The sequence below is a fragment of the Euwallacea fornicatus genome, chromosome 2 (genome assembly GCF_040115645.1).
Source record: "Euwallacea fornicatus isolate EFF26 chromosome 2, ASM4011564v1, whole genome shotgun sequence".
In the NCBI taxonomy this organism is placed as follows: domain Eukaryota; kingdom Metazoa; phylum Arthropoda; class Insecta; order Coleoptera; family Curculionidae; genus Euwallacea; species Euwallacea fornicatus.
The window spans coordinates 6241976-6260658 of NC_089542.1; the positions used below are offsets into that span (position 1 = coordinate 6241976).

General features: G+C 33.0%; 1 long non-coding RNA gene across 1 annotated transcript; it reads left to right on the forward strand.

The window, feature by feature from the left end:
- The first annotated feature begins 13721 nt into the window (after nt 1–13721).
- Nucleotides 13722–16445, forward strand: LOC136350254 (uncharacterized). Its single transcript, XR_010734117.1, has 3 exons — nt 13722–13899; nt 14051–14230; nt 15936–16445. It is a non-coding gene; the product is annotated as an uncharacterized lncRNA (long non-coding RNA).
- Nucleotides 16446–18683: the final 2238 nt, after the last annotated feature.

Sequence of the window (18683 nt, forward strand, 5' to 3'; positions counted from 1 at the left end):
ACAGGGCTCTTAGGAATGTAGATATATTTTCGTTTTACGTTTGAAATACAGGATAATGAAAAATTAGTATTTTTTTAGTTTATTTTCTATAATAAAACCGTTGATGACATAAAAAATATTTATAAAAATTGAAGAACGTAAAATGGGTGTAGAGGAAAAAATATTTTAAATTTCGCCAGTGGCATCCCCATTGATGTTACCTTGAACATTTTAAACGAAAAAAATAATATGCTACTAAATTAAAAAATAAAAATAATTTTGTAAATACTTCATAATTCTGTAAACAAAAAGATTTCTTGAATATTTTTTCTAATTTTAACCGTTTTCATAAAAACAATAAAACGCAACAATCTGCAATTGAGAAATAGTATAATTCATTCATTAAACACAATAAAAAATACATCATGAATTTTTCAAATAATAATCAATAACAAGCTATAAAGGACCGACACACGCATTATTGCAAATGGAAGGCATTTTCAACATCTTATTTAATTGTTTTTTTTTTATAAATAACGCAATGTACTTAATTTAGTCTTCTGGTTTTAATATTAGTTAGCAGATAATGTTTTTTTTTAAACTATTAACGTTTTAAAAAATATTCAAGATACCTTTTCGTCATAGAAATATGAAGTATTTAGAAAATAACTTAAATTTTTTTGAACCATTGGCGTATCATATTTGTCGTTTAAAATGGTAAGGGTCACGTCAATGAGATTACAACTGGTGTAATTAATTTTTTTTCTTAAAAGATATGTCTTTATATTTATTTTGAGTCCCCAATTTTCATAAAAAGATTTAATGTCGGAACAGATTTATAAAAGAAAACCTAAAAAAATACATATTACCCTGTAATTTAGACAGGAAGCAAAAACGTAGCCATGTTTGTACGTACTTTACTGCTTATTTCGATCACACGCCCCTAAAGTATTCTGACACACCCTGTATTGATTGGAACTGAGAAATCAAATATCGATGTTTTTCGAGGTTTTCCAAAGAAAAAACTAGTCCACAACTTTAGATAATTCCTTTTCATAAATAAAACTCAGTGAACTTGTCTTATATTTACTTAAATTATAATTAATTTTTTAATATTTCAATATGCCTGTTTAAACAAAACTTTTGGATATTAGACTCGACCAAAATCTGTGATTTGAGGATCATATCGAGAGACCATAGTCTTCTAACGTTAAGATCTTTTTATTTCGGTGGAGCGAAATCAATTATATCTTATGGCATAGTCTTTTGAAGCTCATTTACTGTTGTAAAAATCTTCAGGATGTGGAAGAGGATATTTAGATGTTTTCTCTGTCTGCAGCCTGGCGCATCTCACACATCACATTTCGGGCGACTGAATATATTCACATTGCTATCATTATATTTTCAGTCATTAACTATGTTTGTCAAACACTTTTAACTTACTATCCAGTGAGGGTAGTTAGATAAGCTAGTCAAGACGCAATTAAAGCAGTGCGGCTATTGGGAAAATGGTTTTACTAATTTAGTTTTAACGTCTAGATAATTTATATTTTAAATTCAACTATTTTTTTGTTGACTTTGTTTGATATCTATGTAATATTGTTAGTATTAAAGTTAAATTTATTTACTCAACACGATAGCGATGTGGAATGTAACATTTTTCATCCACCAAAGAATCAAGAAAATTCATATTGAAATGGATGTTTTCACTAAGTTGTGTAGGTATAAGAAAGCAGCAAATGAAAGTTTTAAAATATTTTCAACACATAATGGCGAAAACTTGTTGCATTAGTCCATCATAAAACTGAATTAGTAGTTAAATGAAAAATCCGTGGGAGAACAATTTCAAAGAAATTTCAAGAGGCACATTTGCGGCTCAATGAACTTTTACCTTCCACCTACAAAGAGAAAATTCTTGTACTCTGCAGTAACAAGAATTTCCTTCAAATAAAAACTTTTAACTTTCAGTAAAGCCCATGGTTTGATTGCTTTGTATAACGATGTTCAAAGAAGGAGACGGGAAAACACAATTTTACCGAGGGAATATTATTAATGCACCTTGTTAACGGTCTTTCCATTATCAACTTGCGTCTCCGCTGTTTTATCAAGTTAAGACGCACTCGGCAAGCGATGTGGAATATATTATTACGAAGCATTGGGGTTTAATAGAATTGACTTATACAGAGTGAATCTTAAGCAATGGTATACAGAGTAGTGACAGACTTCCTATGTGAAAATAGTACGATAAATTTTGGATTAAAAAAACAGAAAAGTTAAAAAGGAAAAACCAAAATAAACTTTCAAGTTTTACTCCCTGTAGATTCGTCACTCCTAAAGTATTGGACTAAGCTGAATGGAGCCCAGTCGCACTCTCTTAATATGGCGAACCTGTCTGCTCTATGTTTTATTAGGTAAAACTGGTAATGATTATTTTAATGTGATAAAGCTTCTTTTAAGAGGCTTTAAAAAGAAGCGTAATCAAAAGTTCTCGTATAGAGCAACTTTGACGATATCCGATGCTAGATCCGCAAGGTTCTATGCTTTAAATTGGTAACATATAAGATTAAAGCCTGGAATAAAGTAAATTGAAGTACCTGGAAAGACAGGACGTGCTTCGCGATTACTTTGTCCGGAAGCTCTCTGGAATAAGCTAATGGAATTACCAATTAGCTGCGCCCTATTAACCGTCAATGTATTCGACTTTGTCCCACGTTTTTCGGACCGAATTTTCTATTAATCCGGCCCTGTGAACGCATGTATATAGAGAGGGTATAATCGGATAAGCTTTTCGAAAGCCTCTTAGCTAACCTCATATTCTCGGTTCGTAAGACCGCTTACGATATCTGCAAGTGGCTTATTACACACCAGAAGTAATTAGGAAAAGAGCCTAGAGCTACATATCCTCATCTAATATTATTATTTTCGTAATACTGAAAGGGTGTAAAAGCAACCTCCGATATGTGTATGGACAGGAAGTTCCGCTTTTTCGGTCTCTGATTGTAATTGCCAGATTCCATCACGCTCATTTGCTCCGAGGTCAGATTAGCGTGTTCGCTTTCATTCAGATCCAGGTGCGTGAATTCCCACGATTTCTCATACGCGCGTTCTTATTCGAAATTCGCCCAAACTCGTCAAGAAATATTTTCCTCATGTAATTAATGATGAAAAAGTTTATTTGCACGAATAAATACGAGAAGAAAACCGCGTTAATTAAAGTTGTGCCGGAATAGTTAGTGTATTTTAAGTGCCTACCTCTTTTGGAAAACTTTCCTCCTCTTCAAACTAATTGCGAGACAAAGCAAACACAGTGGTTCGAGGAAATTGAGAACATATCGGAAATAAATGGGTTTAATGGAGGGTTACTTATTTTCTTCGCAAATATTATCGGAAAGTAAAGTTGCCTCCTTGAAGTAAATTACGAAAAATGTGTGTTTGCGGTCGGAATTCTCTCTCTAATGGATAAATTCTCAGTGGACTCCAATTTAGAGAGCCTTTTGGAGGGCTGAACAAAAAGAGGATTCCATTCCCGATCTGGATGTTCTTTGACTTCGTTTCCCCCATACGGAAATTTGTTTTAAATGGTTTTACATTTTCTCTGGGAACTATTAAAGAGGGTTTTCGTTTTTCTTAACATCAATTTATAGCAGCACGAAATGCACGGTATTCTATTCGCGAAATTGAAACGCCGCAGAAGGGTAAGCATACAAATCAGGCATCTTATTGTGAAATATACAATAAATATACATACCTATCCGAATGCTTTTCCATGCGTACAATAGGGAAAGTTTTCAAAGGGGAGGCAGATACATTTGTATCCAGATGCTTGTATCATGTTTAAAAGCATTTAATTTCGTGTTGACATTGGAGTTTATTCTTGTTTTCAGATGATTTGGCAAAGCCAATTTTAAGAAAAATCTCTGGAGAGAAAAAGTCAAGAGCAATTTGTCTTCTTCACGACGAAAATGCTCGCTGAGATTAACGAAACTCTCCTGGAAAAATTAAAAATCGGATTAAACCTCCGGATAAATTGACTGGAGGCACGCTAATCGTTCAGGAATGTTTGGCGCTCGAAAATGGCCGTCCCGGAATCTAAAAGGCGGGTGCCCCCATTCTATTACAGGTTAAAAACACTTCACAGAGTGCACCTAATGGCTTTATTATGCACCGGCGAATTCGTGTTTTTCATTCATCAATTTAACGACATTTAAGTCCTAGCACATACGACACTTATTTACGTATATACGTTGTCTTATGTATATACACGCAACATAGACAAATATTTGCGTTTCAAACTTAAGCCCAAGCCATTTCTGCCGCTCAAACTGTGCGGGGTTTATGTTACAATTTACGACCAAATATTTGCAGTTCGTGATTCCGGTTTGTCTTTGCAGTCAAATCGAGCATTCTTATCAAAACATGCTTAAAACTTATGGGTTTATTTATTCTGACATTTGAATTGGTGTTTCAGTTGATCTTAATGCAAAATTCCATAACACTATTGTTAGTTATGAGCAGTTCTTGACATGATGGTGAAAAGATAATGAATTGAAATGAAGTTGTGCAAGTTAGTAGATGAATTTATTCGATAAATATTAACCATTATGGTGTAAATCAATACATATATCTTATTGGTTAAGAAAGAAATGCAAATAAATGATTATTTAAGGTGTTTTTTGAAGTTTTTTTTGTGAAATATAAATTTCTATTCGTTTCTTGATAGTATGATGGATCTTTTGGCGTGTTCCAAGCTACTGCTGCTTAAATAGTAGCTTGTCCAACGAGCCAAATTTCTATGGCATTCTTGATATGATAAAGTCGCACCTCGTTGGTTTTTAAACGAGTTTTTGAAAATAAGATACCTATATCACATGTTAGTGAAGATGTGAGATGAGAAATTAATTGTCATGGTTCTCGAAATTATTCTTTTGAGATCGTCTGGGTGGTGATTTAAAATTCGTTTTTTATTGTGAAGAAAACATTATAATATGTATTTATTATGGTTGATGTAATATAACGTTTGTTTGTATAGTGGTATGGCGAAGATATGAAATCTATTGACCTCTGATATGCGCAAATGTTCGCATACAAGAAAGGTTATCCCATGTAACAGCTCATAAAAACAGGTATCAGTAGTATAATACGTGATGTGCATAGTATAACACATACATCGATTTTGAACCAATTTACCGTCACTATTTTTTTTATCTATATATTGTGATTTAGAAATTCGAATTATACATCTATGATATATCTCTATTTAGTCACTATTCTTGCAACTAGGTACAGGATGACCATTAACGTTTTTTTTCAGAGATATCTGTAAATTTCCATTGGGACAATATTTAGTGGATTACCCGGCACAGGCAAAGTTTCTTTAATGCAGATTTAAATCTGTCTATCTGAAAAGTAACTTATAATTACATAAATATAATAAATTTGAATAAAATGTGCAATCGCACATGAAAATCAATTTACTAACAAGAGTAAAGGTTTTAAAACTCTATAGCAAAAAAGAACAAGTATTATATAATACATGGTAACAATTCAATTCATTGATTTTTAGTGGTCACATTCTAATGCGCGATATAAAAATTGTTAGAGCAACTATGAATTCAAGTGAAATTTAATATTTACATGTTTCAGACAATAAAAAAACATTCAGCAACGGGAAAAAAAAGTTCGTTACATTGTTTTAACAAAGGGCAAACTAAATATTTGCAATTTCGAACAAGTATTTAGTTTAAAAAATGCACATTGTAAAAAAATTAAATGTTTAAATGCTTTATCGGTTTCGATCGAACTTTATGAACTTTGCACATTTTTATTATTGTTAAGTTTCCAAATTTTGAATCTCTTTAGCGCTATGCTCTTTTCTACCCAACTTTTATAAAGTTATTTGCGATTATCCTCCACTAGGTTATTATAATTTGGTCTGTCATATGAAACTCATTATTGTTTTGAAGCATCAAATATTAAAAATAGGAGTTTAGATCATTTCACTAATTTTCCTGAATAATATAAGATCGCAAATTACGCATGAGTCTCGATCAAATTCCCCTCGTTTGTTTCTCATTTGTTGATTTTCTCTTCTGACTAATGACCAGGTAGTAATTTATACCTACTTAAGAACTGTAAGTAAAAGAATAATTTATTTTTATCAAGTTGAATATGAATGACGTATTTCAAGCATTTTTCTATTTCTTCTACCATTGAAATGTCTTCTATAGGATTAGAATTTTTCTGGTAGATTAGAAACGTCTTTGGCTTCACAGAGTCCTAATTTTGCCAACCAAACAAACAGGTTATTCAGGCACACAGGCACAGATTAAATTTATATATTAATAGCACTAATGTAACATTTTTTTCGAACGGACGTGGATTAACCTTTCTTCAGTGATTCAATAAAATTATATCGATAAAAGTAATGAATATAGAAACAAGTATTCAATGCGAAAATTTCCAATACTTATTATAGTGTGTCATAAATGGGATGCTATTGGTACAGTATACTGGGATCACATATAATATACTGGTGTAATATCTATTTATTAAAGTTTATAAGGATCATTAACATTTATGTAATATGGAGCCACAACGCTGCTCCTTAAATACACTTTGAGAACTATATTACACGTACGAAGCTAACGATACATAGTCAACTGAGTTATTGTCATTAAATAATTTAAATTATTGTATTTAAATAATTTAACAAAATACTAAATTTCGGTTTTTGGTTAATTATTTCGATTTAAAAGGTTAAAAGACACAGCCAAAACTAACTATTTTGAAAATGAAAGAGACTAATGCATTGCTTGATGACTTTAGGAATTTATTCCAAAAGTCCAGAGAAAATCGTTCTATTTTGTGGATATGTAGAATGATCTCAAGAACATTATTTATTATACTAGGACTAGTGCCAAATAATTCAAGAAGAACTGGCATTTTGGTAAAACTCCAATTTACCTCTAGTACTTCTCTTGTGCACTAAAATTTTTATGGCTACGAACTATAGTAACAAAAGGATTATTTAATTTATTAGTCCCCGAAGTGTTCCAGGACATTAGCATCGCTCGGACTGATTTATTCTGGCCCTTCGAGTTAAATCCTACTTTCGATTTCCCTCAGAAAACTCCGGCTTAATCTGTTCCAGCTTGAAGAAGACAAATTATACTATACTTGGCAGTTTTATTCTCCCAAGTCGCTAATTTAGCAACTAGTTGCATCTCTACGGTCTGCTTGATAAAGTATACGGATACGCAGAAAATTAAAAAAGAAAAAACAGAGAAAAAGCCGGTACAAATATACCTATACGTTATTTTCAATACAATTTAATAATAACCTTGATTAAATGGTGAATTTACAGTACAATTCGTGATGAAACTGCGAATTTTCTATTTGATGTGATATAAAATTAACTACTATCGATGGAGCCATTTTTGAATATACGAAAATAGTATATTTTAGTGAAACTTTCGAAATAGTAATCACATTAAATAGAAGACTCATTTTCTCCGACAAATGTTTTAAGTATGGAATCTTTATTATTGGCTCAGATTAAGTACGAAGCAGGCGCAGTTTTTTTCCCATTGCTCACACTTATTCCATATATTGACTTCAACTCACATTTCAAGACTAAATCCATTTTGTGCTTATATTCTTCTATTATCTACCTTGCTTTGTAGCTGTAATTGCTCAGTTTTATTTCTTATCTATTTGTAAAAATCAGTTGCAACCAGTGGAATATACGCAACGCCGATTAGCTTGCAAATTTACATTTTGTAATTTTATTATTTAGTTCCCTTTAATTTATTGTCCTACTATTATTCGTTGTACCTACTTCAGCGTAAATGCAAAAAATTCTAAACGTAATAAATCACATTGTCAAGATATTTTAATTATATTCTTGATTGATGGAGAATGCTCTTGATAAGAGTAACTTGTGGAGTAATTTCTTTTTGATGGGCTTCCTCTTCATGAAAAACTATCTATTTTAACATATTTTAACCATATTCTTAACTTGTAAAAGTAAATATCAACATCAATATACTTGACAGGGTATGTAAGTTCTCATCTCGTGGACGCGTGCATTTATGAAACGAGCAACATAAAATTTTTACTGGCAGCGAATGCATTATTTCATATGAAACTTTGTGCAGTTTTTATGATGGTGTAAAAATGCTAATAAAAGTTTATTCACATGGATGATTATGGCACAGCTAATGACCATTTACATCGACGCTATTAACGGTAGATGAAAAATTTAGTTATTGCCATAAACCTATAAGTTAATATAAAATAAAGTTTTTAGCTTTCATTCATTAGCTGTGCAGTTATCCATCTCCATTATCTCCAGAGGGACGTGAAGAGAACAGCATAAGCTCAAATCGTACATTTGAGAAAATTTACCGCCTCTTTTATATCACTTTAGGTGTTAAACACGTACCGTTGATAAATATGTTTAACGCTTTAAATCTGCATTCACCAAAGCGTTAAGAAACTACTCTCATTGCTCAGGGAAATTTACTTTATTATTCTTATTATCCAAATGTCCCTTTAATAAATTTATCTCCACTTGTGTCCGAGTTTTTAATTTTTCGATCCCTGGAATACGCTCGGGACCCGGGAAATGGTGGCCGAATCATACGTGTGGAAAACTAGCCTCTGCGATGGCCTGAAAATTGGAGTTAATAGGGACAGGAGAGCCATAAATAATGACGAAAACGGTCTCGGTTCAAAATACAAACGCCCGAAACCGGCTGTTAACTAGCAGGTGGTATGAAAAATGAATGTTTGCCCTTGCCACTATCAAAAGAAATTGTAGAAACGAGTAGGAATTATTCACCCCCTTGAAATTGAATTCTACCCCCGCTGTACCGATATATCGATTAAGTTAATACATCTTCATGATATGCGTATAATCCTTCTTAATTAAAACATTTTAGGGTTCCGCAATACTGCTTGTCTTGCATCGGAATCGAGACCCTAATTAGGTGGGTCACGTGTCAAAGTAACTTTGCCAATATCAACTTCGACATGGCCTTATTGTAGTTTACTCCAGTGGCCTGGAAGATGTGTCCACATAATTTAGAGGGATATGATACCTCAGTTCCAGTTTAGATTTTTTAGCGCGTATGCAAGTGTAGGTATAATAGATGTGATGTAAATCATAGATTTACACAATCGAAATTTGCATTTAAATATGCTTTGTAGTAACTATTAGTTGTAATTGTGCACCAAATTATTCATAAATACTAATAAAATAAAACAAATAAATTAAGAAATTAAACAAAAACTGAAATGTGATTTTGAAACTAGGGTGAAGCCAACATTCAAGTATAGCAATTTTTTTCGATTTATTCCATATGTCTAAATTTATTTGTTCGTTTAATTTTTTCAACTATTTGCTTCCTTTGTGGCTGTTTATGATCAACTCTATTCCCTTTCCTTCTGTAATATTCATTTGCAGCCAACAGAACGACCGCACAGTAGGTCTGCTAGCCGATTTCCATTTTATAATTTTAATATTTATTTCATATTCATGTACTTCTGTATAAATGCTAAAACTTTAAAAATTAAACTGTTTCTCGCAGAAAATAAATCTTCAATTCAATTACGATACCTCAGGGTTATGATATGAGAATCATAAATGTACTGTTGTATATATCTTTTAAGTGAGCAAATAAAAACAATAAGTCCGAAAGAATTTATTTAGTTGTAAACCATACTCGAAATTACAACTGGAAACCAAACAATAAAATTTAATTCTCTGCCCAGGGTTTTTAATAACGTTTCAACCTTTTTGGGACCAGTTGGGCCGAGAGTTGAGCACCACATGCAATAGACATCGACGAACGGTGATTTAAGTAACTTTAAATTACTCATGAAAAAGTTTACAACGGGGGGAAAAGTCGATTATTGCCGTTGAGGGGAAAGATTAACGTTTTAATTGCTACGGCCAAGCGGGAAAAAAGTTATTACTGTAAAGTGACTTTTAATCAGTTTTCTTTTTGAAGTGCTTTCTTTCTGTGAAAAAGTACTTTTTGCTGGCCTTAGAGTCACTTTTGAGTATACGAAAATTGTCACTTTTGTTAAAATTACTGAAGTTTTACATTCACCATAAAGTCGAAAAATTATAACGATATTCTTGATTGAATGGTGAATGCAAATTCACTACAAGTTTGTAGAGATTATCGAGATGATGAATTTCGGCCGATTTTTTAAGACACCTCCTCAATGGATTCCTAAAATATTTGCGCTATAAATTTCAAAAGTGATGAAAAATAGGTACTTCGTCCATTTTGTTCTTGAAGAGCTATTTTTCGCTCTAATTAATTCACAAAGATACTGTCTTGAAAAGATTGAGACATCTTTTGTCCGAAGTGAATATTAACGCGCTCGATCTATATCTTAGTAATTAGTAGAGGTGTTACGACTTTTCTGAAGTTCTCTTTCTTCCTCTCTCTCTCTCTCTCTCTCTCTTTCTCTCTCTTTCTCTTTCTACCTCTCTCTCTCTCTCTCACAATAGAAATCTACTTTTCATTTTTTGGCTTAGTGTTTTGTTTTAGTGAATGATTTTGAATCAGGAGTTGTAAAAAAGCTTCTTGTTTTGCTTTGGGGTTGATTTAGCGACTGAATTGTATTTGTAAAAAGTCACTTATACCGCGTTCCACATTTCACTGTCCGATTTTTCTATCTTTGCAGTTGACAGGACACACGTTCCATATAAATGGCAACTAATGGCGACAATAAAATATTTAAAAGTCGGTTGAATTTATTAAATATCCAGAGTTTCGATATCAGGCATTTGCAATATTTCGCTTCAATCGTTTTCGATTATTCCAATTTATTTACCGACAAGCTGAGCTGGGAGCCAATATTTATTTTCGGCCAGGAAAGCCATTTTTACCGTATAGATATACCCGGCAATATAAATAATATTCCAGCGAATTAGATATTTTAATAAATGACATCGAGCAAATGCATGTAAAGCTCTCTTTTGATATATTAACTTCGATGACATACATGTATATTTAATTTTCGGCTTGTTAATTTAATTGCCTTGAAACATGAAAGATCCTGAAAAATGCTCAGTTGCAAATAACGTTTTGTAAATATATAAACAAGCTTTTAGGGCATTTTGTCTTAAATTTCTATCCTTCAATTTTTAAACCCATAATAAACCGTAAATTTTAGCATAAATGGTTTAGCTTGCAGTGTGCTTTGTGTGTGTTAATTTGACCTAAACAGCAGGCACACTGCAGTATTTGGTTAAAATTGTTATGTAAATAATGTAGATTTATTTAATCTTTGTTGTTCTGTTGTCATGTTTTAACTAACCAATTTTGGCTGCGTTCCAAATTACACTGAAATATTGGTATGTATTTATACAGGGCTTGGCGAAAGTTTGGAATAAAATTGATATCTTTTCAACGACTAACTTGAAGAAAAACGCATAAACACGTGAGTTGATTTTGAATTGTACGAATTTTTTAAAAATAAAATGAAATATTCTTATTCAACCCCTTAGCTGCAACTCAGTTATGTGGTTATTAGTAAATAAAAAAAATGGCGAATATCTTCTTAGCACTGTCCACAGGTTATTTAACGCAGTAGATGTTGAAAATAACTCCCACCCGCTACTTGGTATGTTGCCAGGCGATGGTAAAACCCAATATCGATATGCTTTCTTTAATTCTGAATGAGTTTTTACTTTACATCAATAAAATAAATAAACAAGCAAAGTGGTATTTAGCATATCAAAATTTGCTTCAAAAGGCCAAGAAAATTCCTGTATTTTTGTGCCAAGTCTATTGCCGCGATAAACAATACATTTTTTTAAATTTCGTTTTAAATTTATTGCATTTTGATGTAAAATAGAACTGAAACTTTGAGTTTATTAATTTTTATACTTTTAAGGTTTTCTCTTTGAAAAGGCGGCATATCGAAATGTTGATGTTGTTGGGATGTGGGAGTAGAATGTGAAGTAAAAATGACAAGTGTGCGTTATTTAATGCCATATATCCGGAAAAACAATTTCCCAGGCTACTGTTAGTAAGACATTACACAAATTTGAGGAACCGAATAGTTACGGCAGTTTCCCTTCGAACTCATTTACAACAACTAAGAAGTGTAAACGAAGGCGAGTGGTCTGTTATGAGGCGACTTCATGCTACTGGATTATACTCTCGAATTAGAGCTGCAGTTCATGGTTATTCTTGGAGAGAACACAAACTTTATGCAGGATAATGCACGGCTCCACACTGCTTGCATGGTTAGCGCTTTTCTTGACGAAGTTCAAATTACGCGATTTGTCTGGCCTGCACGAAGTCCGGATTTGAATCTGATAGAGCATGTTTGGAATGAGATAAAGAGGCCCTTACGGGACTTGTGCCGGCCCTTAGAAATTCCAGAGAGCTTCGCGAAATATTGGTGCAAAACCTGACTGGAAGCATGCCTCGGCGTCTAAAATCTGTTATCACTGCCAGAGGAGGAAATACTCTGTATTGAAGTTCACAAAACTTTCATGTTCGGGATAAATGTATCTTTTTTATTATTTATTTAAATCTTTGCTTCTACAAGTAGAAGCGCGCTGTTGACCTTTAGATTTTTCCTGGTATTTCTAAGTACAGTTATATACAATGAGCTGGACTATTTACCTTATTGATGAAAATATTCGAAATGGGGTTGCGTTGGGGAATCGGAAACGAGAACATGTTTTTAATTTCATTATTTTTAATACATTTTGCAGCAAGGACAAAAATTGCCTTCCATTCGAGCAATTACGGTGAAATAACCGCATGAAGGTAGCAAGTTATGTTACAGGTGAAAAAACTTGAATAAACTATAACCTATTAAATTATATGCAAATTACGGAGTGACCCTAATTTTATGCTTGAGAATGTATTTGAGGGTCGCTGGATTGGGCGACGTAGCACAAATGAATGGCCACCCAGATCCTTAGACTTAACACCATTACTTTCGTTGGGGATATCTGAAAGATAAAGCGTATCAAAATAGGCCGGCTACTATTGAAGAGTTAAAAACTAAAGTTGGAGTGGAATCAAATAATCTACTGACTGAGGCCTTTCGAAATTCCATCGACGGATTTTACTATCGCCTGGGAGCATGTCAAGTAGAGGGCGGAGGAGATTTTTAGCATATGCTACGTTAAATCACTTGTAGGTAGGACTAAGAAAGTATTAGTGTTTTCTTAATTTTTAAAAGAATTTTAATTCCTAGTAATCACATAACTAGAAAAAAAAGGCAATGGTAAAATTCCATTTTTCACGAGATTTTCAATGAGTCTACGCACGACATATGTTTCCTTTAAAAAGAGAAAGTTGGCTAGGGTTGCATTTAAGGGAAGGAAGAAAAATATTTCATTTTATTGCCAAAAAAACGTGCAATTCACAATCAGTTCAGGCGCTTTAACGTTGGTTTTTTGAGTTACTCGTTGAAAAGATATTTATTTTATTCCGGATTTTCGCCCAACCCTGTATCGTTGAGTGCCTCACGTGGTCATTATTGTTTCTCCTTATATGAGAAGTAAGCCCCTTGCAATTTTACAAGTAATCAATCAAGCAAATCCGGGAGCCTGGGAATATGACTATCCGAGCGAAAACAAGGCAATAAAATAACGAAATAAAACGACAAAAAGCGTTTCATTTGTAGCGTTCTTGTTGGCACTCCAGGCAATTTGGCAGGTAATATCACAGGAACACGTTTTTGCCAATTCCATATAATACACCTCCACGATATTATAAAAGGGCTTTATAAAATATATTGTTAGAGAAGTCGTCTCCCATATCGCTCTCGACTTATTAGTTCGGGAACTATTTGCCCGAGACTATAACCGTATCGAGAAAGAGTAGGCATTTTCCCTTTTAGGAAAGTTTTAATGGCCACCCGAGGGATAACGAAGTAAGTGGGATTTAAATTTTGAATGTTTAATAACAGGGTTGACTACCCATCCGGGCAGGACAAGGTCTATGGTAATCTGCAAACCCTATGCTATTTATGTACGATTATAAGTTGGGCTTGACTGGTGAGTCATGTGGGAATTTTAATTAAGTTCTAGTTAAAACTGGCTCATAAACACATTCATGCGGAGGTGAATGGATTAATGAAACGTGATATGAAGTAGGTAAATCGATCTATCAAGGCGAAGATAACGAGGCAACACTGAAGCTGACATTCATCATATGAACAACTTAGACAGAGTTCCCTTCGAGAAAGGAAGTTTACAGTATACGTAAGAACATAACGATTTTGATATTTACATCAGTTTTTCAGTCAAGTTTTTATTTGAGGCGTGCATATGTAAAATAATACGAATATTTTCCATTAAAAAGTGAATGAAAATTATTCACCATAACATATGCTGTCAAGAAAATGATTTATTGTTATTTGTTAAATTGTTGATTACTATGTCCCGGTGTTTTCAGAGACCATTAAAGTGTTTATATATTTCAGATAAGTAAAGTAAAAACTATTCAAGATTTTTATTTAATCCCTTCATCCATATTAGGAAAAACCAGAAACAAATTTAGTGACAATATGGTGAATGTTAATGTTTCTTGTTATTTATATAAAAACTAAAGAAATTCTTATTCACTACACAAAATGGAAAATATTTCCATGTTTTGTGCAGCAGTCAAAATAAATCAGATTGACTAATTCCTTCTTTCCATTCAGTCCTATTACACTACAACAATTTCAACTTTTAATTACTCCCAGGAGAAGCTGTTTCAAACCGAAAACAAGCAAATTTCCACAATTTTCAGTCCATTTAGTAGCGAAAATTTAATTTGTCAAGCTATATAACGAGTCTGAAAACCTTTTTAACCGGAATGAACTTGCTGCAAATCCCAGTTTTAAATAAAACCTCTACCTCGAAGACACATGGAAATAGTAGTCAAAGCAACTGCTAGGCCTTATAATAAGGATGTCTCATTTTAAAGAGACACTTTTTAATTTCCAAGCAGCTTTGAGCGAGGCCCGTAGTGGCCTCGTTCTCCATTCTTTGCCACGCTTTCACCTCTCAACCGCAAACTTTTCTATGTATCCGTAATAAAGGGGGCTGGTTTTCCTTTGTGTCGACTCTTTTTTAACAATGTTGCTCAAAGATAAGTTCTAAAATTACCAATTTTGTTTCGTTGCATTGCGAATCTCTACAACTTAAACGAAAAAAAAAACATTTTGCAAGCACGGGATTTTCTTAATTAATGTTTCCAGTATTTCCTTTAAAAGGAATTTCTTATATTAGAGACGAGGGTTATTTCGGAGCGAGAGGCTCTATAGTTTTAATTAGCGATTTTCCGTATTGAAAAATTAAAGAAGTGATCTGGCAAAATGAAGTTTAATGGAAACTGAAAGGGCGGTCGCGTTGCTAAAATTGATGAAAAAGATCTGAGGCAAAAATATTATGGAAAATATTCGGTTTTTACCTTGTTCTTTCAGTAAAAACAAATTTCTAGTTCTTTTGCTTAAGTTGGGGAAGGTATAACTGAGTTTTTTTTACCATATTCTCAAGAATATTTAATTGCATCGTAATTATTTGACACGATTTACGATTGAGATTCAATCATTCTTAGTTTCTGACCTTTACATTGTTATGTGAATAAAGGCTAATTATCAGCCCTTTTCTTCAAGTTATAAATTATGATATTACGTTAATTTCTTTAAGTATATTGTCACGAAATCCAATCATTTCTTGATGATTTGGCGACTGAACTTTTTCTTAATATATTATGTAATTTTCAATGCTTCGAACTTTATCAGCAATACATTGACAATAAATCACCACATTTATCCCTTTCAGCTCGTCAGTTTTCTGATTTCCTTCTTCTCTCATTATTTACAGCTACACTACAAAGAGATTCTTATCCGAAAACACGAAACTTCTAGTCCCTTTTTGCTTGCAAATGATGCTTTTTGGAATGTAATTAACTTTTTAGGTCGTAAAAATAAAGGATCTGAAAGTTCCAAGGACCGACAAAAATGAAATCCAACTCGATGGAGCGACTAGAACAAGAAACTCGGCCAAAAATCGTGAGAGTTCTGCAGGTGCAGGCCTTCCAGATGATAGAGATAGACACGCTATATTATAACTCTTTTTGTCACTTAATAGTTTTTGATTGTGATGCATATACATATATTAATGCAAAAATTGAAGGTTCATTGGCTTGAGACTAAGCCTTTGTAACAAGCTTATAGTTCAGTGATTTGTTTGTTTTCTTATGTCTATACGAAAGCTTTAGATTTAAAGGGAACGTAACCAAATATGTCTGAGCTTATATTTTAAAGCAAATTCCTTCACGTTCCATAAATTCCTCGAGAACCCTCAATTGTGTTTTATTATCGTCTTGTTTTGTTGCCGGATCGTTCTTCATTAACAAACTTGTAACCACTCAAACTTCCCGTCCATTATCCTAATAAAATTCGCCTCGCGGTTGTTTAAAATAATAAAGATCCAAATCCCAGGAACTAAAGACGCCCTTTGTTCTCTTTAATATCGCATTTCCAAGCTTTGCCGTTGTATGAAAATTTACTTTTCTCATTTCAAATTTATTTCGAAGTTTATCTTATTCTTAATTTGATCTCATCTCGAAATACTCATGTTTTAAATGACCCGAGTCAATGCAAATCTTGTTTGAGGCCCCGCTACATAAAGCATCTTGTTATCTGCAAATTGCTGTGGCGGAACTGCATTACGGCCAATCCCACTGTATTAAACGTTCCGCCACCTCATTGAGAATGTAAAGCAATTTAATCTCTACTACACTATCCCTGATGAAGATATGGGATTTACGAAATGGGGATGGGATTATTTTATATCTTTTAAGTTATGATCGAAAATAGGCATTTTATGTGGGGATTCGAAATGTTTAGGTTATTTCGACACGTCTTTAACCTAACGAATTGTCGTGACATAAAGTCGCTATTCTGGATATCCAGAGAGCCCAAGGATAATTACATGAGTCCTTTTATGTTTTTTCAATCGCCTCTCAATCATTTGGAAAAAAAAATTGCCTCTGGATGCAGATGGTGAAAATAACTCTGTTCGTTTACCACATTGTTAAGAACATTCGATTTTTATAAATATTTTTGTTAATTGGTGCCAAATTCCTAAGTTAAATATGGTATCCTGCATTTTACATTAGACTGTTTTGCCAATACGAATGTTTGATTTTGAAATTAATATAATTATTAAAATAACCAAAAGAGTGATTAAGGATAAGAGCCTATTGATTTATCCATTTTTAGCTTACATATATCTGGATTCCCGTCTACTCTTGGAGCAATTTATTTTATACCAATAATGATCAATGTGCACCCTACAGGAATAAAACCAAAACAGTTCTCTTTATTTATTTGAGCTGATAAAATTACAGCAATTCTTTTACACCCATTCCTTACAGTTCTGTCAGAAGGTATAACTTCTTAGAAACCGAAATATCAATACCTCATTTTTTGATCCAACAAGAATAGGAGGTAAAATTCTTTATCAACATTTATTTTGATTTTTTGGATATCCAAAAGTTTATATTTTAACTCTTACAGGATTCTGAATAGTTTTTTATATAATTTCTCATCCTTTACCACCCTCCTATTGCATACTTCATATAACAATTTTGTATTATATCGGATAATCATTGAAAAGAAACATTTCCAGAATGAGCCCATCCAAGATACGTTTCTGATATTTCACTATCCACTCGAGTCTTTTTTTAATTGTTACTCTTAATTTTAAGTACAGTTTTAAAATATTTAGTAGGCAAAATTTACGCGGTATTGAAAGTTTCGTAATATACATCAGATTTAAAGTCTATATAATTTCAGGTTAGTCGATCGTCAATTCGTTGGAAATAACAAGTCAATTTTGCTTAGTTAAGAAAGTTAAAAAGTTCATAAATATTTCATTTATTTCCCAGTTGGTGAAGCTTCGACTGCCGGGCGAGATTTTAGGGGCCGAGTTTTCGAATTACGTTAAAGTGGGAGCAGCACTTATAGGTCACTCAACAGATTTTTTCAATTTTGAATGAAGGAAAATACCAAATTTTTTCTCAATTTGTACTTAAACTCATTTTATAGTTTTTGTATTCGCCTTAAGTGTCAAAAACTTGTATTAGAGGAAGTCTGAACGATATTTTAACACTTCCTGTTTGACTGGAAAGCACTTGCATTCTACTTGCGATAATCAATACATTGTTATTTTGCTGGAGATGTTTTTTTGTTTCAAAAATATGAGCCTTTTTGTCTTCCTTGTGCAATATTGTGCATAAAATAGTTTCTTCTTGCTTCGACCGCTTCAACGGACTTTTCAGAATAAGCATTCAAATGCTAACAGCTTTAAGGCTAGTACTAAATCGTTTGTAACACTACGGGTTTACGGGGAAATAATACCATTACTTAAGATTTGGCTGTAACAAAAACCGATACATTAATACTCTTAAACTTTATATTTCTGAAATTACAAAGAAAAACCTCATCTAATACCACTATACTGGGTGCCTCAATTAAAATTAATTAAAATTTAATCTCAGTGCCGGTTAAAGAACATTTGTTTAGATCGGATGAAAATCAACAATATTATCACAAATCAACAAACAGGAGTCTCCTCGATTCTAGGTGCGTCTCATCAGACATGCCCGGTTCACCCATTCAAATTTAATTATTCTACGTGCGAACTTTACTTTAAAAAG